The 25,994-nt window shown below is 43.7% G+C and overlaps 1 protein-coding gene across 2 annotated transcripts in view; it reads right to left on the bottom strand.

Moving 5' to 3' along the window:
• The window catches only part of C5H7orf57 (chromosome 5 C7orf57 homolog), a 130,497-nt gene extending 105,232 nt beyond the window's left edge, over positions 1-25,265 (bottom strand). Inside the window, exon 1 of one of the 2 annotated variants that reach the window (XM_068234537.1) lies at positions 25,147-25,265. The gene's annotated coding sequence lies outside the window, so the exon portion shown is untranslated. The other variant, XM_068234538.1, reaches the window with a different exon arrangement.
• Between the last annotated feature and the right edge of the window lie 729 nt (positions 25,266-25,994).

Below are 25,994 nucleotides of genomic sequence, written 5' to 3'. Positions count from 1 at the left end.
AGGAATTAGCAAGGGCCAGCTGCGACTGACTGACAGGGCTGTATATGCAAGTGTCAGTGGGCCACACACACACAAAAAGAAAAAAAAAACAGATCACAAAAGAACAACATTAGCTCTTAAAAGAGCTGTTGTGGGGTGCTTTTTAGCAATAAGTATCAGCAAGGAGCAAGCTAACAAGCCTAACGGCAGGTCGAACTCGCATAAAGTTTGTGGTTCACCGTGAACGCGAACCACCAAAGTTCGCGCGAATAAGTTCGCGGTCGAACCGTTCAGGCTATCTCTAGTTTCAAATTCACACTTTTCCTGTTTGGCATAAAGTCAATGAATCCTGAGGGGTTCAAGGGCCTTTTTTTTTTTAAAGATTCTTTATTTATCATTCAACAATAATAGGAGATAGTACAAACAATGAAAGGAGCGACATGATAATCAAATAAAACAATCAGTCTTTAAACATAAACAGAGCATTTACATCCAAAGAGCTCAATTGAACACAAGGAAGGTACGCACCAATCCACCACAAATCCTCTTTATTGTCTGGAAATATCCAAAATGAAAACTCCATCATATCTCAAGCTGACATGTTTCAGACCTGTTAGTCCTTAATCATAGCTAAGTTTACATGGGAAACCTTTGACATATATATTTCATGACATTTAAAGAGAACCCGAGGTGTGTTTAAAGAATGTTATCTGCATACAGAGGCTGGATCTGCCTATACAGCCCAGCCTCTGTTGCTATCCCAAACCCCACTAAGGTCCCCCTGCACTCGGCAATCCCTTATAAATCACAGCCGTGCTGTTAGGCTGTGTTTACATCTGTAGTGTCAGTCTCAGCTGCTCCCCGCCTCCTGCATAGCTCCGGTCCCTGCCCCCGTCTCTTCCCTCCAATCAGCAGGGAGGGAAGGGATGCAGGCGGGGACTGGAGTTCTGCAGGAGGCGGGGAGAGCAGCAGACTGACACTATAGAGATAAACACAGCCAGCTCTGACAAGCTGTTTGTCAGCAGCGTGGCTGTGATTTATGAGGGATTGCAGAGTGCAGGGGGACCTTAGGGGGGTTTGGGATAGCAACAGAGGCTGGGCTGTATAGGCATATCCAGCCTCTGTATGCAGATAATATTCTTCAAACCCACCTCGGGTTCTCTTTAATGTATTATCAGAACTAACTCTTGCCCTAGTCTTGGCCTCTAGGTGAGGGTAAGGGGTGGAGCTCTGGGTCAGGTGTGCATATATATGTCAAATGTTTCCCATGTAAACTCAGCTATGATTAAGGACTAACGGGTCCGAAACATGTCAGCTTGAGATATGATGGAGTTTTAATTTTGGATATGTCCAGACAATGAAGAGGATTTGTGGTGGATTGGTGCGAACCTTCCTTGTGTTCAAACATTCCTACAGGTTTTGCTGACCTGGTCCTGCACGATCCTCCACTGGTGTAGCGGCGTCTTTCCTCTAAACTTTCAAGGAGCTCACTCTATCGGTGACAAACCAGCGTCACCGAGAACTAATATAGTGATTGAGGAAGCATAATGGTAGAATGGAACAAGGCGAGATCCCCAGCAGAGTAAAAATATGGACAAGAGGTAGTGGGCCAACGCTATCTCAAAGTCCCGTGCATCAAAGGAAAAAAAAAAAGAGCCACGGTCTCTAGAGTCCAGAGGGATAATACTACTAGAGGCCTTGCAAAGATGCCAGATAGCCACAGGAGAATACGAGATTGGTGTATTTTCTAGGGGGGTTCGCCTACTTGTTCCATCCACCTGACCAATCGGTCACAAGAAGTCAAAGACTGATAGCATTAGTTAGATATATATAGCCCCAAGATAAGAGAATCAGTATTGAGAAGGGAAAAAAAGTATAGAAAGAATATAAGAAATAAGAAAATGTGAAAAAATGGAAGAAAACGAAGAAGAGAAAAGAGAAGTAGAGCAAAGGAAGTGTAGAAAAGGGAAAGGGAATGTTAGGGCACTCCGCCAGCACCAAGCATTCATCCAACTAATAGAGATGTGCAAATGTCCGAACTGCAATGGAATGGAACAGCCAGGGGGGTGTTTAGCTGAATAAGCAGGTAAGTGTCATTGCATCTCTGTAGTCTTGAGACTCTGTGAATATGTGCCAATGCACCCATGTCCGGCTGCAAGCCTCCTCTCTACCATGGATAGCATGTGTCATAGATTCCATTTGGCTAATTAGTTGTACTTCAGGGAGCCACTCTGGGATTGTAGGCGGGGTAGTGGATTTCCAATGCCTAGCAATGAGGATGCGTGCAGCCTGAATAAGGGGCTTAGCAAGGGATTTTTTAAAACTTTTTAACTGATTTCTGAGTATGGTGCAGTAGATGATACGCAGGATCAGGATTGTGGTCTCCATCTGAGAGGATCTTAATGTATTTTTGTACAGCTTCCCAAAGGGGAGTTATAAGTGGGAAAGACCAGAAAATATGTAAAAGTGTGCCGCTCTCCAAGCCACATCTCCAACACAAGGGATCAGCTGTTGGATATCTGGTATAAAGCTTTACTGGAGTCATGTACCATCTGCTTAAGATTTTGTAGTTTGACTCCTGGATTCTAGCATAGCAGAAATGGATGATTTCTGATTTAGCAATAAGATCTTATGCCATTGTTCGTCGGTAAAAGTGGAGCCAAGATCAGCCTCCCATTTGTTCCTCAGCTGCGAGGCCCAGGAATCATCTGATCCCAGCAGTCAATAGATTTGAGAGAGGGATCTTTCCGCCCTTCCATTTTTCAAGCATAGTGACTCAAAAGGCGTGAGCTCGCGAGACAGCTGATCTCTTATGCCCAGTGAGCGTAAAAAGTGTTGGAACTGGATGAGACTCCAAGAGTCCAGAAGTGGGTTATTTCTCGAAAAGCGTAAGGCAGCCAAAGGGGTCCAATTAGATTGCGCTATAAGGTCTTTAACTCGTAACAAGGGACCTATTCTCCACTGCTGATAGCCTTTTTGATTACATCCAGGTGGAAACATGGGCTTATTTCAAAGAGGGACAAGCGGAGACGGCCAAGGGGAGATCTCAGTTATTTGGCGTGTTTTGGCAAGCGTTAAGAGAGTGGATTGTATTGAAACAAAAGTTGGCAGAGACTCTAGAGCAAGACCAAGGAAAACCAGTAAGTCAGATGCCATCATATCCGATTCCAATTGTACCCAGCGCTTGTGTTCAGCGTGACTGTGCCAATCAATTAATCAAACCAGAGAGGCTGCATTATGGTATTTTTTGGGGTAAGGAACAGCTAGCCCGCCCTGAGGTTTAGATAGGGTTAGCGCATTATCTTATCTTATCTTATTCGTTCTCTTATTCGAGAGTTTTTTTATGCCAGATAAATTGTGTGAAATGCTTTTTGAGATCTTTAAAATGTTCCATAGGGGTGTAATGGGTAGGGCTTGGTACGAATATAAAAATCTAGGCAATATATTCATTTTAATAATATTAATTTGGCCTAGCCAAGAAAATGTGGTTGATCCCATCTTTGAAAGTCCTGGTTGATAGTGTGGACTAGAGGAGGTAGATTCAGTTTATATATAGTATGGTGGAGGGGAGTTGAGTCCCTAAATAAGTAATGGCGCGAGGTGCTTATTTGAAAGGAAAATTAGATTGAATAGTAGAGCTAAGGGTCTCTGGTAACACTATGCCCATGGCTTGACATTCGTCAGGGTTAATTTTATAATTGGCTAATGTTTGATATGCCTCTAGTTCTATTATTAGGTTTGGTAGGGGTTCAAGGACCTTTTTGGCATGGTTCACTAAGAGTAGAGAGAAATATTGAAAAGTCATACTCTCAGAAGATGGTATTCACAAAATGTTGAAATGTAGCAAAACAGGCCCTGGGGTCGAGAGTGGCTTGAACTTTAATGGATCCTTTTGGGCTCCATAGAGAGAGATTAAAAAAGACGCAAGCCAAAGTAGGGACCATATAAGGAGAATCCAAATAAAGAAGGACCTTAACCTTACCTATGGATCATAGTGCCAGAATCCTTCACAAATAAGGCAAAGATTAGCAGATCTGCTATACATCTCTGCTGTTCTTCAATCATTAATGGAGCTTGAGTAGTGCCCAATTGCCAGTGCCAGCTGTCTCTGCGATCTCTCATGACATACCCTTGGGAGAGCAGGCAACAGGATCTTCTATGTGTTAGGTGAAATGTAGGAAAATATAAATCCTGAACTAAGGCAGAGACTGAGCTCAGCATGCCTTTCTGAGACATTAAAATTATGTGATCGTGACCACAAGCATTAGAAATGTCAGCTTTTCTACAGGTAGCTTTTTCTACCATATAAGATAACAAAATGAGCTGAAAAATCAATGTAAACTATAAGTTAAACTAGCTATAAACATATAGATTTCCACCCAATTTTCCAAAACGACCGATTCCTTTCTGAAAGGAATCAATTTAGAAGGAATCGATTCCCACCACACACAGCACCATGATTTTCAGTAGATTCAAGTAGCCAATCTTTAAAAAAAAAATCGATTGAACCTGCAATGTTGTACTGTTTGGTGCAGTATGTCTACCGCCGCTCTTGCCCTGGCCCGATTTACCTAGATTTTCCGTTCTGTCCTTTCTACACTACCAATCAATTTTTGGTCAAAATCTGCTCAATCAGACATTTTAGAGGAATCAATTCCCATCCGATTCAATCAGAGTGATCGAATCTGCAAGGAATCAAATGAAAAATTGAGTGTGTATAGGCATCTTTAGGCTGCTTGCTAATAGTATAGGTACAGTTGTATTCATGGTGGGAAGTCCACTTTTTAAGCAGTGCCTTAAATTATCACTTGTTTATCAGAATGCAAATACCTCAGCTGAAAATGATGACATGTCTGTAATAAACAATACAACTGGGATGTTTCCTGCACAAACAATTTATCTTGATTCATCCCTTGTGCCTCCCCAAGTGCTTATTGCTTTTGTTTACATATTGTGTTGCTCAGTGTTTGCCTAAATCAACAAAGTACATTACTGCAAAATGTACTTATTTGCCTTTACTTCCAAAAAGCAAGGGAATTTAACTCCAGCTTACTGAAAATTGAACAGGGCAAATTCTAATAGTAATCAAGGTAAGTAAATATAAATATTAGGGTTTTTTCAGCTTTTTTTTTTAACCTCCCTGCCGGTTATCCCCTGCTGGGCCGATTTGCATAATTTTTTTTTTGTTACACGCAGCTAGCACTTTGCTAGCTGTGTGTAACTTACGATCGCCGCCGCTCCGCGCCGATTCGCCGCAACCCTCCGCATCAGAGGGTGCCCCCCCCCGAGACCCGTGCGCTGCCTGGCCAATCAGTGCCAGGCAGCGTCGAGGGGTGGTTCGGGACTCCCTCTGACGTCACGACGTCGATGACGTCGGTGACGTCATCGCGCCCGTCGCCATGGCGACGGGGGAAGCCCTCCTGGAAATCCCGTTCAGAACGGGATTTCCGGATGGGTATATGCGCTGGCGGCGATCGGCGCATTCGGGGGGACGCCGCAGGGAGGGGGGAAGCATGTAGCTAGCGCTAGGCTAGCTACATGCTATAAAAAAAAATAATGCCAAAAAACACCCTCCCTGCCGTGCGCAGCAATTTTTTATAACGGCAGGGAGGTTAAACAGTTTTCAAAAACATACATCAAAGTATAACTACCGCATACATAATTAACTCAAAGAACATTACAAATATACAGTGGCTTGCAAAAGAATTCGGCCCCCTTGAAGTTTTCCACATGTTGTCATATTACTGCCACAAACATGAATCAATTTTATTGGAATTCCACGTGAAAGACCAATACAAAGCGGTGTACACGTGAGAAGTGGAACGAAAATCATACATGAATCCAAACATTTTTTACAAATAAATAACTGCAAAGTGGGGTGTGCGTAATTATTCAGCCCCCTTTGGTCTGAGTGCAGTCAGTTGCCCATAGACATTGCCTGATGGGTGGTAATGACTAAACAGAGTGCACCTGTGTGTAATCTAATGTTAGTACAAATACAGCTGCTCTGTGACAGCCTCAGAGGTTGTCTAAGAGAATACTGGGAGCAACAACACCATGAAGTCCAAAGAACACACCAGAGAGGTCAGGGATAAAGTTATTGAGAAATTTAAAGCAGGCTTAGGCTTCAAAAAGATTTCCAAAGCCTTGAACATCCCACGGAGCGCTGTTCAAGCGATCATTCAGAAATGGAAGGAGTATGGCACAACTGTAAACCTACTAAGACAAGGCCGTCCACCTAAACTCACAGGCCGAACAAGGAGAGCACTGATCAAAAATGCAGTCAAGAGGCCCATGGTGACTCTGGACGAGCTGCAGAGATCTACAGCTCAGGTGAGGGAATCTGTCTATAGGACAACTATTAGTCATGCACTGTGCAAAGTTGGTCTTTATGAAAGAGTGGCAAGAAGAAAGGCATTGTTAACAGAAAGCATAAGAAGTCCCGTTTGCAGTTTGCCACAAGCCATGTGGGGGACACAGCAACCATGTGGAAGAAGGTGCTCTGGTCAGATGAGACCAAAATGGAACTTTTTGGCCAAAATGCAAAACGCTATGTGTGGCAAAAAACTAACACTGAACATCACTCTGAACACACCATCCCCACTGTCAAATATGGTGGTGGCAGCATCATGCTCTGGGGGTGCTTCCCTTCAGCAGGGACAGAGAAGCTGGTCAGAGTTGATGGGAAGATGGATGGAGCCAAATACAGGGCAAACTTGGAAGAAAACCTCTTGGAGACTGCAAAAGACTTGAGACTGGGGCGGAGGTTCACCTTCCAGCAGGACAATGACCCTAAACATAAAGCCAGTGCAACAATGGAATGGTTTAAAACTAAACATATCTATGTGTTAGAATGGCCCAGTCAAAGTCCAGATCTAAATCCAATCGAGAATCTGTGGCAAGATCTGAAAACTGCTGTTCACAAATGCTGTCCATCTAATCTGACTGAGCTGGAGCTGTTTTGCAAAGAAGAATGGGCAAGGATTTCAGTCTCTAGATGTGCAAAGCTGGTAGAGACATACCCTAAAAGACTGGCACCTGTAATTGCAGCAAAAAGTGGTTCTACAAAGTATTGACTCAGGGGGCCGAATTATTACGCCCACCCCACGCAGTTATTTATTTGTAAAAAAATGTTTGGAATCATGTATGATTTCCGTTCCACTTCTCACGTGTACACCACTTTGTATTGATCTTTCACGTGGAATTCCAATAAAATTGATGCATGTTTGTGGCAGTAATGTGACAAAATGTGCAAAACCTTTAAGGGGGCTGAATACTTTTGCAACCCACTGTAGATGGTTAACATACAGAGAAAAGGGATTCACTTCATTTTTTTCGGCCCTTAAAAAAAGCACTTGGTACCAAGGACTGATCGTAAGTAATATTAAAAGAGCATAAACAAATAAGAAGTACATTTTTTCCAGAGTAAAGTGACTCATAAATTTTCTCCCATGTTGATGTCACTTACAGTAGGTAGTAGAAATCTGACAGAGGTGACAGGTTTTGGGCTAGTTCATCTCTTCATAGGGGATTCTCTGGGATTTATTCATTTTCAAAAGCACTTAGTGAATGGCTCTCTCCAACTGCCAAAAAACTGTGCAGGGAAGATGGCCAGCATCATTGTTTAAATAAAAGCCTTGCTGAGAATCCCCTATGAAGAGATGGACTAGTCCAAAACCTGTCGCTTCTGTCAGATTTCTACTACGTACTGTAAGTTACAGCAACATAGGAGAAAAGTAATGTATGACTCACTTTTACTCTGGAAAAAAACGTACTTCTTATTTATTTATGTTTGCACATATTTTAAATTTTACAATGTTTTGCCACAATGCCCCTTTAACCAATCCCAGATAGAGAAACACTGTTCAGTCTCTTATTCAGATACAATATTGATGTTAAAGGAAAGGTTAAGGCAGCATGTAAAAAAATTAAAAATCCAAATCAACTTACCTGGGGCTTCCTCCAGCCCGTGGCAGCCAGGATGTGCCCTCGACGCCGCTCCGCAGGTCCCGGTGGTCTCCGGTGGCGAGCCCGACCTGGCCAGGCCAGCTGCCAGGTCGGGCTTCTTCTGCGCTCCAAAGTGCGTGTCACTGGTGCGCGCTGACGTCATCGGACGTCCTCCGGGCTGTACTGCGCAGACGCAGAAGTTCTGCGCCTGTGCAGTACAGCCCGGAGGACGTCCGATGACGTCAGCGCGCACCAGTTCTGCGTCTGCGCAGTACAGCCCGGAGGACGTCCGATGACGTCAGCGCGCACCAGTGACACGCACTTTGGAGCGCAGAAGAAGCCCAACCTGGCAGCCGGCCTGGCCAGGTCGGGCTCGCCCCCGGAGACCAACGGGAGCCTGCGGAGCTACGCCGAGGGCACATCCTGGCTGCCATGGGCTGGAGGAAGCCCCAGGTAAGTGGATTTGGATTTTTAATTTTTTTACATGCTGCCTGAACCTTCCCTTTAAAGTATATACTGTCCAGTGTATACTTAAACTGTAAGGCCCGGGCACCCACTAGCACTGATTTTCTAAAGCACGTGTGATTTAACAAATCATTACTAATGTAATGCTATGGGTGTAATCCCACTTGAGGCATGTGATTTTTTAAAATCACAGATAGCATTGCATTAGCAAGAGCTTTACAAATCACAAGCACTAAAAAAAGTGCTGCCAATAAGTCCCAGGCCTAAGAACATCTGCTAGCCACCAGCAGTTGTCCCTCTGCTGACTATGGAACAGTGTGCTGTTGGCCATTTCACCTAAAGGTGGTGTTTAGAGCCAGGATCACTGTGTCTACCCACAAGTGTGCTGCATTAGTTATGCAGCACATAAACTGCCCTTTGTAAATCTTTTTCAGGGAATGTCTTTATAAAGAATAAAGGCCATGCTGAGATGGACTAGCCCAAAACCTGTCGGTAATGTCAGATTTCTACTACCTACTGTAAGTGACAGCAACATAGGTGAAGTGTAATTTATGGCTCATTTTACTCTGGAAGAAGCGTACTTCTTATTTGTATGTGTTTTAAATTTTAAGATTTTCGCGACACCTCCTCTTTAACCAATCCCAGATAGAGAAACACTGTTCCCTCTCTTATTCAGATACAATATTGATGTTAAAGTATATACAGTCCAGTGTATACTTGAACTGTAAGGCCCGGGTACCCACTAGCACTGATTTTCTAAGTGCCTGTTATTTAAAAAAATATTACTAATGTAATGCTATGGGTGTAATCCCACTTGAGGCATGTGATTTTTTTTTTAAATCACAGATAGCATTGTATTAGCAAGAGCTTTACAAATCACAAGCACTGAGCAAAGTGCTGCCAATGAGTCCCAGGCCTAAAGAACATCTGCTAGCCACCAGCAGTTGTCCCTCTGCTGACTATGGAACAGTGTGCTGTGGGCCATTTCACCTAAAGGTGGTGTTTAGAGCCAGGATCACTATCCCTTTGCATTGCTTCTACCCACAGGTGTGCTGCATTAGTTATGCAGCACATGAACTGCCCTTTCTTCTCAAAAGCTGGTACAAGTGGCTATCTGGTATTGGTGAGTCCCGGTCCTCACCTGTATTCTCTCCCTGTTCCTGCCTGTCCTGCTACATTGATTACTGGTTTTACCTAATATTAAAAATATCCTCTTTCCTTTTGCCTGCTTCAGTACTGCAGATAGCAGTCTTTCGCTAATTGCTGGTGCAACCCTGAAAAAATTGACCACACACCCCATATCTAGATGAAGAGGTCAACTTTACTGTTAAACGAGAAGATCCAAAAGGTCTGCACACTCAAACAGTAAACTTCCAAGGTTTATTCAGACAATGTGACAACGTTCCATTCCAAACACCAACGATTCGTTTCGGGGCCCCGTGGGGTCCCCTTTGTCAAGGCAACACAAACAGAATGGTGAGTGTGCAGGCCTTTTGGATCTTCTCGTTTGACTTATATGGGTCCTTGCACCTCAATTGTGGTGTGCAATCTTTCATTGATTTATGGATCTTTACTGTTAAGGTGCGTACACACGTCTGATTTTTCCAAACGACCGGTTGTTCAGTTGTACAAATGATCGTTCAGCTGATAAGACTGGTTTTCACCGATCCGCCAAGTGCATCCGTCAAAACCAGTCTTATCAGCTGAGCGATCGTTTGTACACACGTCTGACTTGACTAGTGTACGCACCTTAAAGCGAGTAAATGATGGCCTTGTTTTGATATTTTGCCTGAACTTTGCAGACAATGGCTTCAATTCATCAAAGGCTCTTCCATAAAAAAAAGCCCTTAAAATACCGCATTCGGCAATTAGACTTTATTTTGCTAATTCATCAAGATTTTCACAGTTGCGGTAGAAGATAGGTAATGCAGGGCCCTTTTCCATTGGCGAAAGTGATGTGATGCAGCTACACATCACTTCCGCTAGCGCCCGCGTCACTTCCGCATCTCCTGATGCTGAAGTCAATTGAAGAGATGGGACGCGGCTGCAGGCGGATGTGGCCGTGCGAGAATCTGCAGCATGCTGCAGATTCTCTGATCGCTCCGCACAACATGCACGCAGTGCACGCATGTGTTTCAGCATTCCTGCGGTGTGATGCGGCTATGTAGCCGCATCGCACCGCTTCTAGTGGAAATGGGCCCTCACTGAAGCCCATTGACAAAAACCTGTTCGGTAACAGCAGAAGAATAAGCTGTTCTGTGCAGTGATAGCATTACACTAGTAAGAGGTATCCCGACATCCCTTTAGATGTACATTTGTTATACTGTTCGTTTTACTGTCTCTGCTTGCTCTGAATCTATTAGTCTTTCTTAACATTTTATTTAATTGCCACAGCTTAGATGAACTTCCAAGAAACATTTACACATGCCATGCTTAAAGAGAACCTGTACTGAGTAAAATTATTTAAAATAAACACATGAGGTAACTTCAAATGAACATTAAATCGTTACCTTTCCATCAGTTCCTCTCAGAAGCTCACCATTTTCTTCTGACAATGATCCCTTCCAGTTCTGACAACATTTTGTCAGAACTGAAATATATCAGTTGCTGTCAGTTATAGCTGAGTGGACAACTGATGTGCCCTGTAATGTCAATGTTTCCCTATGGCTCAAGTGGACGATGTTACAGTTTAACAGTGTGCTGACCAGAAAGCTGTTATGGGGTAATGGCCATTTTCAAAATGGAGGACGGAGAATTCCCTTGATCACAGTGGATATACAGGACGCGGGAGAGGAGAAGGAGATTGAGGAGTAGACTACACGGGAGGTAAGTATGACTTGTTTTGACTTTTAATTTTCAGTTCAGGTTTTCTTTAAAGTGATTTCCCCACTAGCTCCTCCGTATCTTCAAATAGGAACCTAATGGGTTAAAGGGAAGGTCCAAGCAAAATAAAAAAAATGAGTTTCACTTACCTGGGGCTCCTACCAGCCCCATGCAGCCATCCTGTGCCCTCGTAGTCACTCACTGCTGCTCCAGTCCCCCACTGGCAGCATGCCGACCTCAGAGGTCGGCGGGCCGCATTGCGTACATTTTTACGCATTACAGCTAGTGCAGGAACATTAACATATACATTTTTACGCGTTAGTGGTTCAATGCGTACATTTTTACTCATTGGTATGTGTTGATGTTCCTGCACTAGCTGGAATGCGTAAAAATGTACGCAATGCGGCCCGCTGACCTCCGAGGTCGGCATGCTGCCAGTGGGGGACTGGAGCAGTAGTGAGTGACTCGGAGGGCACAGGATGGCTGCATGGGGTTGGTAGAAGCCCCAGTTAAGTGAAAATTATTTTTTTATTTTGCTTGGACCTTCCCTTTAAGCAGCCAAAGGGTTTCAGGGGAAGCCTGTTTTGTTTCCGTTCTCTCTACTCACTGCCTGGGTGGTAGAAAAGTTTGTTCCACCCGAGAAGCCTGTGCAACCTATTATATCGGATCACAGGGACTTCCAGGAGACGGGCTGTTTCTATTGGCTCCTTAATCCTGTCAATCATCGGAAAGCATTCAAAGCTGGTTTTTGCCACCTCGGAGCTGCCGGTAATGATCGAACCTGATACTGCATGCTGTAACCTTGATAAATTGACATTTACTGACATTTGTTTAGGTATTTACCAATCAAGTCCATAATTTACCTCACTGCTTGGCAATTTCAGCTTTCTTTGCGGTAACAACCTTAATGTATTGACATTTTTCTAAATGCTCCGTAAAGTCAGATGTTTTCTGCATTACCGAATGAATGATGAATTGAGGCCAATGTCATCAATTGAGATTGCTTATTTGTGTTGTAAGAATAACTTTTGTGTTGTAAGAATAACATTTAAATAGGAGCTGCCAGCCATACTATCTCAGAAAAAAAAACCACATATATAATTAGATACAGTGCTGCCCATAATTATTCATACCCCTGGCAAATTTTGACTTAAAGTTACTTTTATTTAACCAGCAAGTAATTTTTTGATGGGAAATGACATAGGTGTCTCCCAAAAGATAATAAAACGATGTACAAGAGGCATTATTGTGAGAAAAAAATTCTCATATTTTATTTACATTTGAGCAAAAAGTGTTCAGTCCAAAATTATTTATACCCTTCACAATAATCAATAGAAAAGCCTATTACAGCAATAACACGCTTCTTATAATTGCAGACCAGCTTTTTTGTATGTCTCCACAGGTATTTTTGCCCATAAATCTTTAGCAATGAGCTCCAAATCTTTCAGGTTGGAGGGTCTTCTTGCCATCACCCTGATCTTTAGCTCCCTCCGCAGATTCTCAATTAGATTAAATTCAGGACTCTGGTTGGGCCACTGCAAAATGTTAATGTTATTGTCTGCTAACCATTTCTTCACCACTTTTGCTGTGTATTTTGTATTGTGTATATTGTCATGCTGAAATGTCCACTGATGTCCAAGGTCAAGTTTCTCTGCAGACTACCTGATGTTGTCGTTGAGAATCCTCATGTATTGCTCTTTTTTCATAGTGTCGTTTACTGTGATTAGGTTCCCTAGTCCATTGGCTGAAAAACAGCCCACCAACATGTTTGACAGTAAGGATGGTGTTCTTTTTAAGCCAAATGAAGGGAACATCATTGTGACCAAACAATTCAATTTTTGTTTCATCTGACCATAACACATAAGATCACAAGTCTTCTTCTTTGTCCAGATGAGCATTTGCAAAGGCCAAGCGAGCTTTTGTGTGCCTTATCTGGAGAAGTGGCATCCTCCTTGGTCTGCATCCATGGAACCCAGCAGTGTGCAGTATCCGTTGGATTGTCTGCCTTGAGTCACTGCTACCAGCAGAGCCCAGATTCACCAGGATGGCTTTGCTGGTGATCCTTGGATTCTTTTTCACCTCTCTCACTATCCTCCTGACCAGCACAGGTGTCACTTTTGGCTTCCGACCATGTCCTCTAAAATATTCCACAGTGTGGAATATGTTGTATTTTTTTAAATAATACTTTGCGCTGTAGCCACTGGAACTTGTAAACATTTATAAATGGCCTTGTAGCCCTTTCCTGACTTGTGAGCAGCTACAATGCACAGCCGCAGGTCCTCACTGAGCTCCTTTGTCTTAGCCATGACTGCTCACAAACCAACTGCAGAGAGCTGCTGTTTTTCACCTGTTGAGTAGATTAAAACAGCTGTTCCCAATTGATCAGGGTAATTAGGATGCTGTAGAACAGCTTGGACTATTTGGAATGGTATAGAACTTTGGATTTCCCCACAGACTGTATCAGTTTGTGAAGGGTATGAATAATTTTGGACTGGACACTTTTTGCTCAAATGTAAATAAAAGCTGATTTTTTTTTACCACAATAATGCATCTTGTACATCGTCTTATTATCTTTTGGGAGACACCTATGGCATTTACCATCAAAAAATTACTTGCTGGTAGAGATGGCCCGAGCCTCCGATTTTCGGTTCGCGAACCGGGTTTGCGAACTTCAGCAACAGTACGGTTCCCGCAAACTTTTGCGAACCGCAACAGACTTCAATGGGGAGGCGAATCTTGAAAACTAGAAACACTTATGCTGGCCAGAAAAGTGATGGAAAACATGTTTCAAGGGGTCTAAAATCTGAGTTTTTGCATGGATGAGTGGGATACACCCCAAAAGTCCCGGGGAAAATCTGGATTTGACGCAAAGCGGCGTTTTAAGGGCAGAAATCACATTGAATGCTAAATTGCAGGCCTAAAGTGCTTTAAAACATCTTGCATGTGTATACATCAATCAGGGAGAGTAATTAGAGTACTGCTTCACACTGACACACCAAACTCACTGTGTAACGAACCGCAAACAGCTGTTTGTGTAGTGACGGCCGTGCTGGACTGGTGCGCACCATGGCGAGAGTGTAGGCCGTGGCGGTTTTCAAGCCCATATGGCCGCCGGGCTGTGGTAGCTCAATGATAGAACAACAGTGATTGTCCAGCTGATCGAATCTGGTCTGTCCACAATGAAGCAATTACCTTATCATCGTGGGTGTGCCCCCCCCGAGACACTCTAACCCCCCCCCCCCCCCGAGACACTCATATAGCCGGCGGTCATTGCATCATTGTGATACGCAAGCTCCTTCACCGCACCAAGGTAACGATCACGAAGGGGAATTGCTACATGTACATGCCTTTTGTTTTGTTGTTGCAGCTGCAGTGCAGCCAGAAAAATTAGGCAGGCATGTACACGCACCAGAAAAATTATTATAGCGGAGAAGGCAGTCAAGCGACCTGCAGGCAGAGATGCTGTGTGGGGACTGGGAGCGACTTAGTCTTGGGGCAGGCAGTCACACGGCGTGCAGGCAGAGATGCTGTGTGTGGGGACTGACTTAGTTTTTAGGCAGGCCTGACCGAGCTTTGCAGACCAAGTGGTCAGATGGACCCTTGACCCAACGCTGTGTGCCAGAGATGATACCACTTGCCTTTCAACATCACGGTACAGTTTGGGTATCGCCTTTTTTGAGAAATAATTGCATATCTTCCACTGTGGTGTGTGGATTTGCTTTTGTGTGCTGCTTTCCCTCAGGTGGTCATCCTATTGCAGTTTGTGCTTTGTCATCATGTGCCTTCGTAAGGAAGTTGTCCCTACGCGGGTCTTGGTCTTTCCACGGCTCAATTTTTGATGGCAGAGAGTACAGATGGCATTGCTCTTATCTGAGGCAGACATACAAAAAAATGTCCACACCGCTGAGCCCTGGGGTGATGGCACTTTGGTGGTGGCAGCCGACTGAGTGTTAAGTGGGGTGCCAGAATCAGAGCAGGATGAGGAACATATGTCACGCTTCAGTGCGGAAGCTGAGGAAGATGAGGTGTTCTGTGTTAAATAGTCAACTACGTCCTGACAAACTTGGGTGTTGATGGCACGCACCTTCTGAACACTGTACTTTGGTCCAGGGCCGCACGAAATCACGACAGCACGACCTCAAACAGACCTGCCGGTTGGCCTGCCCCTGGCTCTGGTTTTGCCGGTTTTGCCCATATTAGGGGGGATGAAGTGAAAGGTATGCACTGACTTGACTAATACAATGTGCAGTCACACAGGTGAGTGAACAGGTATGCAGTGACTTGTGTCAATACAATGTGCAGCTGTCACACACACACACACGTACCATGAACAGGTACAGTGACTGGTGGTATTAACAATGTGTGCGCTCACGTAGGTAGGTGGGTGCACTGAACACAATAGATAGATAGTTATATGCAGTGATGGGTATTACAAGTGTGCACCTGTCTCTCACACACACACACACACACACACACACACACACACACACACACAGGTACCGCCGTGAACAGGTACAGTGACTGGTGGTATTAACAATGCATGCGCTCACGTAGGTAGGTAGGTGCACTGAACAGTGAACAGGTGCAGTGATTGGGATGGGATTACAAATCTGCAGCTGCCTGTCACACACACAGGTAGTCAATGAATGAATGTGCTGGGCCTGGCAGTGGCACAGTAGCAATTACACCAAAGGCCAGCTGCGACTGACTGACTGACAGGGCTGTATATAATGCAATGCAAGTGGGCCACACAAAAACAAAATAGATCACAATAACAAGATTAGCTCTCAAAAGAGCTGTTGAGGGGTGCTTTTTTAGCAATAACAATCAGCCAGGAGCAAGCTAACAAGCCTACAAGAGCCTAACTAAGCTTTCCCTATGAGAGTCTGCAGCAGCTGTCCCTTCTCTAATTACTGCAGGCACACGAGTGAGTCCAATGCCTGACGCTGCCTGCCTTTTATAAGGGGGGGGAGTGGCTCCAGGAGGGAGTGTAGCCTAATTGGCTACCCTGTGCCTGCTGACTGTGATGTAGAGGGTCAAAGTAGACCCTAATGAAGTAGTATAGGAAGCGAATCGAACCACCATAAAGTTTGCGTTCGCGGGCGACCGTGAACCACCGAAATTCGCCAGGAACCGTTCACCGGCGAACCATTCGGGCCATCTCTACTTGCTGGTTGAATAAAAGTAACTTTAAGTAAAAATTTGCCAGGAGTATGAATAATTATGGGCAGCACTGTAAATACTTGCTCTACTTACATAATATATGTGTCTCAGCGTGAGAAATATTGGCCAATCAGAGAGGACCAGAGGTGGGGGGGGAGATGAATGGCAGGAAAAGCGGCTTCAGCCAATCAGGCTGCATTAGCTATGTCTGACGGGAAAGAAAAGAAGAAAAAAAGAAAACCCAGCATGCCCTGCAACTTCCTTTGTGTGTCAAATGTATCAAATAAGACCCAGGGAAACTGGGTAATGATGTCTTATGGAGAAGAAAAGTAAGGGTTATTTTTAACTTTTGGATTGCTTGGTTAGCATCCTTATTACTTGTTTACCAGAAAAAAAATGATTTTTGAATTTATGTCTGACAGTTACACGTTAACAGTGAGGGCCTAAGGAGTTCGATTCCATTCAGTATAATAAATGGAATCGCAGGCTGTGCCCCCCAGCGTATGTTGCGCAACGCAGAGCTGCACGGGTACAAGTAGAAAGGAGCTCTAATGCAGTTGTGTCTGCTTCTGTCTGCTTTTCAGCATCGATGTGTAACTGAAAAGTGGACACAACTGCGTTAGTGGACTCAGGCCCTTAAAGCGGACCTGAAGAGTTTCACTTAGGGCTCGTTTCCATATAGCGTGCTTTCAGGTACGCTTATGGAAATGCGATCACAGGGACAGCAGACAGTGCATAGTCTGCTGTTTCCAATCATGGAACTGCAGCGCATCTTTGCCTGCATTTCAAGGCGATTGCGCTCGCAGTCCCATTCAGTACAGTGAATGGGATCACAAGCTCCGCCCCCGGTAGTGATGCACAAAGCAGAGCCACTAGGCTCTGTCTTACATGGAAACGAGCCATTACCTGGGGCTTTTGATAGCCCCCTGGAGCCTCCCTGTGCCCACGACGATAGCAAAGAATCCTCCAGTGCCCCGCCGCAGCTCAGTTTCTTTGCCGCCAACTTACATGTCGATGGCCACTGCGCCTGTGCAGCCCTGGCTGTGCGCATCCTTGCCCTGCTCACATCGCTGGGAACATCCTGTGCAGGCGCAGTACAAAAAAAACTGCGCCTGTGCAGAACGCACCTGGTGACGCGAGTGGGAGGCGAGGACTCGCGGGCAGGGCCCCACAGGCACAGCGGACTGCCGACTCACAAAGTGAAACCGAGCGGAGGATTTTTTTTTAACATTACAGGTTTCTTTTAAATCCCCAGAAGGATCACGCTGCCTGTGACTCCCCCAGGGGCTGGGCTTGCGATCCCATTCATTATAATGAATGGGATCGCGGGTGTAATTGCCCCAAAATGCAGGCAACTATGCGCTGCGATTCAGAAGTGAATCACAGTGCATATATGGAAACATCTGAGGGTGCAGTCTATGCACTTTCTGATGTTCCTGCGATCGCGTTTCCATAAGCGTGGCTGAAAGTGCACATATGGAAACGAGCTCTTAGGCTTAAAGCGGTACTGTCACCATAAAAATCAAATGTCAACAGCAACTGGTCTGAGTGTATTAAGTGATAAAGATGCTAATCCTGCATTCAAAACTTGCAAAACTTTTTCTGCTGTTATTGGTTTGCAGTTATCACATACTTTAGGAGCACTGGCCCTAGTGCCAAACAGTGCAAAAGAGTTGAATGCTGGGAGTTCTTTTTATCTATAATATATTCTTCCTCTTCCATTTATTTCCCTGCCTATTTGCTTATCAGAAACACCCTCTGATTACTTGTGTTTACAAGCAAGGCTGAGGTGACTCAGTGATTGGATGTGTGAATTAAAAAAAAACAGTGCAGTTGTTAGTATACACCTCAGTGGGAGTGTCTGAAGACTCTGGGAGGAGGGCAGCTAATGAATACACAATGAGCAAGATAATGGAGGGGGGAAAACAAGAGTCAGGGAGGATAAGATGTCAGCATTAGCTTGGCAAGATGGCCACTGCCTAGAATAGGATTTTCTGCTTTTCCTTTATAAAATGTACAGGAATCATTACGTGGATAGCACAATACATCTGTTATGTAAAGTAGAAGTAGTATTTATCTACTTATATATGTGTTTTTTATTTCTAGGTTAGCATGGGTGTCGCTTGTTCTTTAAGAGGAAGGTCTCTATAGGCTCTATAAAACCAATTTTTTTAAAGGAAAGTTAGCTAGTAAAAATGAGAACAGGGACTCAAGATAGGTGTTAAAATATGGCTCCCATCCTGGAATACCTATATGCATATGTCATTGCATCTGTTCCTATCCTTGATAGAGAAGTAAAGAAAGCTAGCAGGTTTGATCACAGACATCTGCAAAGATTTTATGTACAGGGTAAAAATTAAACTCCCTATAAACTCCAATGCATTTTGGTTTCAAGAACCATCAAAATTCATATAAAACCAAAAAGTGCCTAATTTTTAATTTGATAATATACTGTATGCTGAAACAAAATAAAAGGATCACTCTGTATAGTCATTACCTCCCCTGAATTATCTAAAACTATTTTAGAATCACCTATTAGCATAAGAACTGCTAAAAACAGTGAGAATAAGTGCCAGTGCCCAAACCATCCAGCGCAAAAAACCAACTGCTTCAAAACGGAGCAATGCTCTTTTTGGCAACAACACCTTCTGCATTCTGCACAATATCGGGCAGCATGGTGCTGTAGTGGTTAGCGCTCTCGCCAGCTCCGGATCCCTGGTTCGAATCCCAGCCAGGGCACTATCTGCACAGAGTTTGTATGTTCTCCTGTGTCTATGTGGGTTTCCTCCAGGCACTATGGTTTCCTCCCACACCCCAAAAACATACAGATAAGTTAATTAGCTCCCTATAATAATTGGCCCTAGACTACAATACATACCCTACAAGATATAGACATATGGCCATGGTAGGAATTAGATTGTGAGCCCCTCTGAGGGAATATACTCTGTACAGCACTGCAGATGATGTTGGCACTATATAAATACTAAATAAGAATAACAATGATATCTTTATAGCTAAGGAAAGCCCTGAATATAACTTAAAGCGGATCAGAACTTCCTCTCTGCTCTAAAAGATACGCAACAACATAATAACCATTAAAGACAAGCATTTTTTTGTTACAGCTGATACAAATCCTGCAATAAATCTGCAGTGTTTACTTCCTACTTTTATGGAAGCAGACATATTGCTAACATCCTGTGTTTACAAATTAGCTGCTCTGCCGTGGCTGATGAGTTTCCTGAGCTGACACAGCTGAGGGATCAAATTACACATGTGATTAGTCACAGATGAGTGGGATTAGACAGGCTAACTTCTCTATGTTTTCCTTCAGCCTGTACAAAAAGAGTTCAGGTCTCCTGTAGGCCAGAAACCCACCAGGAACGATTTTCTAAACACTTTGTGATTTGAAAAGCTCTTGCTAATGTAATGCTATGGGTGTGATCCCAATTGAGCGATGTGATTTTATAAAAATCCCTCAAAGCATTGCATTAGCAAGAACTTTTTCAAATCACTGGTGATTAGAAATTGCTCCAAGTGGGTTTCTGGCCTTAGTGACACTGTTTGCTCCCATTTACTCACATGTTTAAAGTGGACCTGAACTCAGAACTTCCTCTCTGCTCTAAAAGATAAACAACATCATAATAACCTTTAAAGAAAAACATTTCTATGTTACAGGTGAAACAAATCCTGCAATAAATCTGCAGTTTGTCTACTTCCTGCTTTCATGGAAGCAGACATTTTGTTAACATCCTGCGTCTACCAATTAGACCTCCGCCATGGCAGTCCGCTGAGGGATCAAATTACAATTTGTGTTTAGCCACATATGCGGGGGAATTAGACTGGCTAAACTTTCTAAATCAGGGGTCCTCAAACTTTTTCGGTTAAGGGCCAGGTTAGCATACTTTAATCTAATGGAGGGCCGGAGTGTACATGATATAATGTAGAAAACATTACATTGAACCTAGGTAGTGTACTGTAAATTATTACCTGTTTACACGTGCAGCCCTTTTGTCTCCCATTTAACCAAAGCAGATATTATGCCCCCAATACAGCATGTGCAGATAGTAAAAAAACCTCTTTTGCCCAGACAGTGAAGCATACTCAGGGTGCTGTCGCCCAATTGGACAGCAGTGTCACCTGATGCGGAATTGGATTGAAAGCCAGCGAATGACTGCTCGCTGGCTTCCCTGTGGATTGATGGTACCAGCACTGCTATTCTACATGCGAGACACCAATATTTAAAGATGCAGTGGACCGCATCTATATGTGATACATTTTGTGAGTGGGGGGGCCAGTGAAAAAGCCTTGGGGGGCTGCATTCGGACCACGGGTCTTAGTTTGAGGACCACTGTTCTAAATACATACAGGGTGCATTTCGATATGTTTTCCTTCTGTCCTGTGCAAAAGTTCAGGTCCACTTCAAAGTGTACCCGAGGTGACATGTGACATGATGAGATAAACGTGTGTATGTACAGTACTAAACATATTAATAACCAGCCACTTTAAGGCTGGAAATGACAGCTTCTGTCTTGTCGGTGCCTTGTTGGGAATATAATAAACATCACTGATAAGCAAATTACAGCCATAAAAGTTTTTTGTAACAAAATACATTTTCTACATATTTCTGAGAGCAGACGGAGAGAGAAAGGGTCAATATAGTTAATGTATTTTCATTTAGGGACACTTAATAGACTGCAACTGAGCAGAGACAACAAAACATTCAATCGACTTTCTAAATGTTTAAATATAAAATAAAATCCTGAGATGTCTTAAAAAGTCATTTTTAGGAGTAGGAGGATAAATATAATTGTTTATCTCATCAGTTTATTTTCACCTCGGGTTCACTTTAAGCTATTTCTAAAGGCTATAATGCACAGGCCTATTCACTTCCACTGGCAGGGGCGTAGCAATAGGGGGTGCAGAGGTAGCGACCGCATTGGGGCCCCTGAGCCAGAGGGGCTCTCCCTCAACCGCAGAATTAGCTCTCTATTGGTCCTGTGCTGGTAATAATCACTTCTATACATTCTATGTATAGTGGTGATTATTAACAAACTGTTCCCCATCCCCTTCTTGCACCTCTGACACTGTGGCTGTCCTTGGCAGGATTTGGTGCGCCGTATCAATTGTTATATAGAGTGCTTGTTGGGTGGGGGGGGGGGGGGGGGGGGCAATATAAAATTTGCAACGGGGCCAATAGCTCCGTAAATACACCACTGTCCACTGGCTTATATCAGTAGGTTAGATGTCACATTTAATAACAACGTTACCATCCATGAATTGCCACTTCCACCTATCTGTCAAAGGTGCCATTCTAAACACATCAGTAAGCTGATATGTTTTTTCCTCACTACCTACAGTACATGATGACCTCAATGCCAAGAAAGCATAGTATTAAAATGGCAGTAAGGGCTTGTTCACACTAAGGGCGTTTTCAGGTATTTTTAAGCACCAGCGATTTTTAAAATCGCCCTAAAAGCGCTTGTGCAATGATTCCCTATGAGAGTGTTCACATATGAGCAGTTCGATTCCGATCCGCTCACCAAAGCGCTGCCTGTACCATTTTCGGGGTGATTTGCCTCAATGGAGGGTATAGGGAAATCGCAAAGTGCTTGAAAATGCGCTTTGTATAGCGATTTCCCCAGCGCTTTTAAGAATAAATACATTGTATTTATCCTTTTCCAGGTCAAAGAGCTCACTTCCTGACTGACGTCACGACGTGAAAAAAAAATCGCTCTGCAAAAGCGATGTACAAAAATAAAAGCCAACGCGCAGGTAAGCTCTGGGAGGCACTAAAAAAAATTGCGCACATAATAGCAAAATGTTGGTGTCAGCGATTGTGATTTATTATGTGAACAAGGCCTAAATAGGTGTTGTAGCTATGATTTTTACAAGTTCACAGTGCTAGGAGCAGTGGAGCATGCTGTCAGATGAAGACATTGAGGAACCTGTCAGCATTGTGATGACCATATAGGGCTTGATTCACTAACCAGCGCTAAGCCGGTGAGTGAGCCCTATCACTTAGTGGGCACAAACCACATCACTAAGTAGTTTGCGGCCACACATCACTGTCAGTCCCGCTCAGTGCGCGCGCAGAGCGCATCGCGGGTAATAGTGCGTGGTGCGACATTATCGTCACACCAGCTGCCCCTTAAATGTCGCACCTGGTGCGCCAAAAACGGCACATCGGGTGCCCGTTAAGCAGCGCTTTGATGTGCCGTTTCGGGGGCACCCGATACGGCGTTTTCGGCACACCAGGTTGGCCATTTAAGGGGCAGCGGGTGTGACGATAACGTCGCACCGCGCACTATTACCCGTGATGCGCACTGAGTGGGACTGGGCGCAAAGTAGCTCTGCGCGGCCGTTAGTGGGCACAAAGCTATTTATGGGGCACTAAGAGGCTTTTCACAGCGGCGCTAACACTTAGGGCCAGTTTCCACTAGGAGCGGTGTGATACGGCTACATAGCCTCATTGCACCGCAGGTGTCCTGAAACACATGCATGGCAATGGAAGAGTGTCCACTGCGTGCATGTTGTGCGGAGCGATCCGAGAATCTGCAGCATCCGCCCACAGCTGTGTCCTATCTCTTCAATTCACTTCCGCATCGGGAGATGCGGAAGTGATGCGGCCGGCGGCGGAAGTGATGCGATGCGGCTAGGTAGCCCTTGGCGCCGCTTTGTGAATCAAGCCCATAGGAGGTGAATATTGCTTCTGCAGCCACATACAAGTTTCACTTACTGCCTGGAGTTGTACTTCTGAGTGTAAAGACTTGTACCCATGTAAGGTGGATATTTCTTGAAATCTCATAAGACTTTAATAGAGATAACTATTATGCTCAATTGTTTTTAATGAGGGGTGACTAGCAGGAGACAAATTGCCATGTGAACTGAGGATTTTGCAACTCGGTAGATTGCTGAAGAGGAACAAGCTGACATTGCGGGGCACCTGTACAAACGGTAGAACGTGACCCAAAATGATGACATTTTCTTTTTTTACTGCAATGAGTCCATGTGCCCAAAAGCATTTGTAGTATCAAAAGAAAGCTTGAGCACTATATATGCACTCATAATGAGTGAGTACAATTTCAGATAATACTAATAATAATAATATTATTTTTATAGCGCTTTTCTCCCTGGGGACTCAAAGCGTTGTGACCCTGTGTTATGCAGTCTCAAAGGCTCAGGGAAAGAGCTACTGATATATAACTGACAGCAACTGGTATATTTCAGTTCTGACAAAATATTGTCAGAACTGGAAGGGATCCCTGTAAGATGAAAAGGGATACCTTCTGAGAGGAATTAACAGTGAGGTTAGTATGTAATATTCATTTGCAGCTGTGTCATGTGTTTATTTTAAATAATTTTACTCACTTCAGGTTCCCTTTAAAGCTGTCCAGAGAAGGAGCTTCTCACACTGATTGTGGATCTCACACTAATCTTTCCCCTGCCATTGATCTCCCCCTCTCCTCTGTCTAATGCTGGGTACACACAATACAATTTCCCACCCGATCCATCGGTGATCGGACGGGAAGTTGCATCGTGTGTACATTTCCAAAGTGCTCCCGATTGATAACGCAATGATAATGCAATCGATTTTCCAATTATGAGTGTGTAAAATCGATCACTTTATCGATCGGGAGCCAGTTGAAATCGATGGACATATGTCTTTTTTCAACCCAAATAGCTATGTAACTATGATCGGACATGTCGGAAATAATCGCCCAATTGCATAGTGTGTACCCAGCATGAACGTGCCCATTAACAGTACAATTTTTTCTTCAGATGCAAACTTTTGACGCACTTTTTACAATGGTAAGTAATCTGAGGGTAATTATTGACTGTTCCTATAAACAGGTCAATTAGTATTTTCTCTCTTCAGATAACATCGTAAAATCCAACTTTCAGATTGATTCAATTTTCTCTTCCAATTGACCAAAGAATCGCTTTACAAGGATTTTCACCACACACTGTGAAGTTTTCTGTACACTTTTTATCATAAAAAGTGTGTCAAAAGATTGCATCTGACAAAGTTGTACCAGTAATGGGCACGATACAATTTTTTAACCAAATGCAATCTCTCGATGCGATTTGAATGATCGAATTGTATAGAAAATTCACTGTTTTAAAGGCAATCGATAAGAAACGATTCTTTAGTCGATTGCTTAATAGGATAAAATTGATCCGAAAGTTGGATTTTATGATCGAATTTGAAGAAAGAATCGTTCAGTAAATGTGAACAATCGATTCAAATTGCATCGAAAGAATGCATTTGGTGACAATTTCTGTACCATTAATGTGCACCTTAACACTAACCTTCCCTTCTGTCCTCGACCTAACACCTGCATGCACAGAACAATGGATGGCTAGTTCCGACATAATAATAATAAGAGTATCACCAGCAGGAAACTTTCTGGGGCCCCCATGACACAGCAGTGCAGTAATATCTCGGCAGAGGTAAAAACCCATTTGCAGTAGAATGGTGCCAATTATAAATACTCACCACAACCAGTCAGTGTGAATCATACATTACATCTGTGAGTTATACAAACAAGTTATTATAATCACGTTCTGACCCAAACATGAACTACGCAGAAGAACTATCTGATTACCTAACTTAAAATGATCGCTTTATGCATTAACAGCACAAAGAGGGAGAGTATTACTGCAGACATATAGCTCAAAATTATGTGCATACACATCATTGCATTCAAATGTTAGATTACATTGGCAAAAGAACAGGAGCTGTATAGTAGAAACGAGTTTCCCATTTACCTGTTGGCGACTCACTCAGCCAGATTCCGCAGCCGCTCTTAGCAGAACTCGGCTGAAAGTACACAGCTATATCCCTAGGCATAACAGCCTGGCGTTCCCATAGTAACGACTTATACTCAACTGATTTTGAGGGCAATGCTACTACACGACGGTTCAGGCACTAAGGCGAAAGGCACGCATGCTGAACATCATTGTGAAGTGTCCTCTAGGCAAGGGAGCAGCGGCCATTTTTCTGACTATCAGAGAAACAGCTAAGTATATGTTGGAAAAAGCACAGCACACTCAGATTCATAGTCGGAATCTAATGCAAGGATTATTGAAGGACAGTTAGTGCTACAGCTACAGGCTGTATACGGTCGGTAATCAATAGAGACTTTAACAATTTCCCCTTCCTCGCACATTGCAGTAGTACAGTATACTGGATGGGGATCAAGTGCTCTCCCTCTGTCCTTTTCCTCTTGCTCCTCATCCCACCCACTGCTCTGCCCAGTTCTGCACCTACATGGGGTAAGCTGAATCACCTCCTGCAGTGAGGTGTGTAATGCTAGATACACATGAGATTTTCTGGCAGATTCATACCTCCCAACTTTTCAAGATGAGAAAGAGGGACACTTGAGCCACGCCCCTGCCACTCCCCTGATCACGCCCCCAGGACACCCATAGTCATGAATACCGTAAAGACTTCATAAGAAAAATATGTTGTTTTACAACTCAAACAAGACTGGTCCTTTCTGGTCCTTTCTATCCTGTTTCATTTTCCTTGATATTAACATTTTAAAATTAGAAATATATCAAGCATGGGAATAATGTTTAGAGTCAATCAAACACATTTTCCAGTAGAGAAATAC

Source organism: Hyperolius riggenbachi, chromosome 5 (genome assembly GCF_040937935.1).
Source record: "Hyperolius riggenbachi isolate aHypRig1 chromosome 5, aHypRig1.pri, whole genome shotgun sequence".
NCBI classification, from domain to species: domain Eukaryota; kingdom Metazoa; phylum Chordata; class Amphibia; order Anura; family Hyperoliidae; genus Hyperolius; species Hyperolius riggenbachi.
Note: the sequence above shows the minus strand (reverse complement) of the source record. Positions and strands in the feature narration are given on the sequence as shown.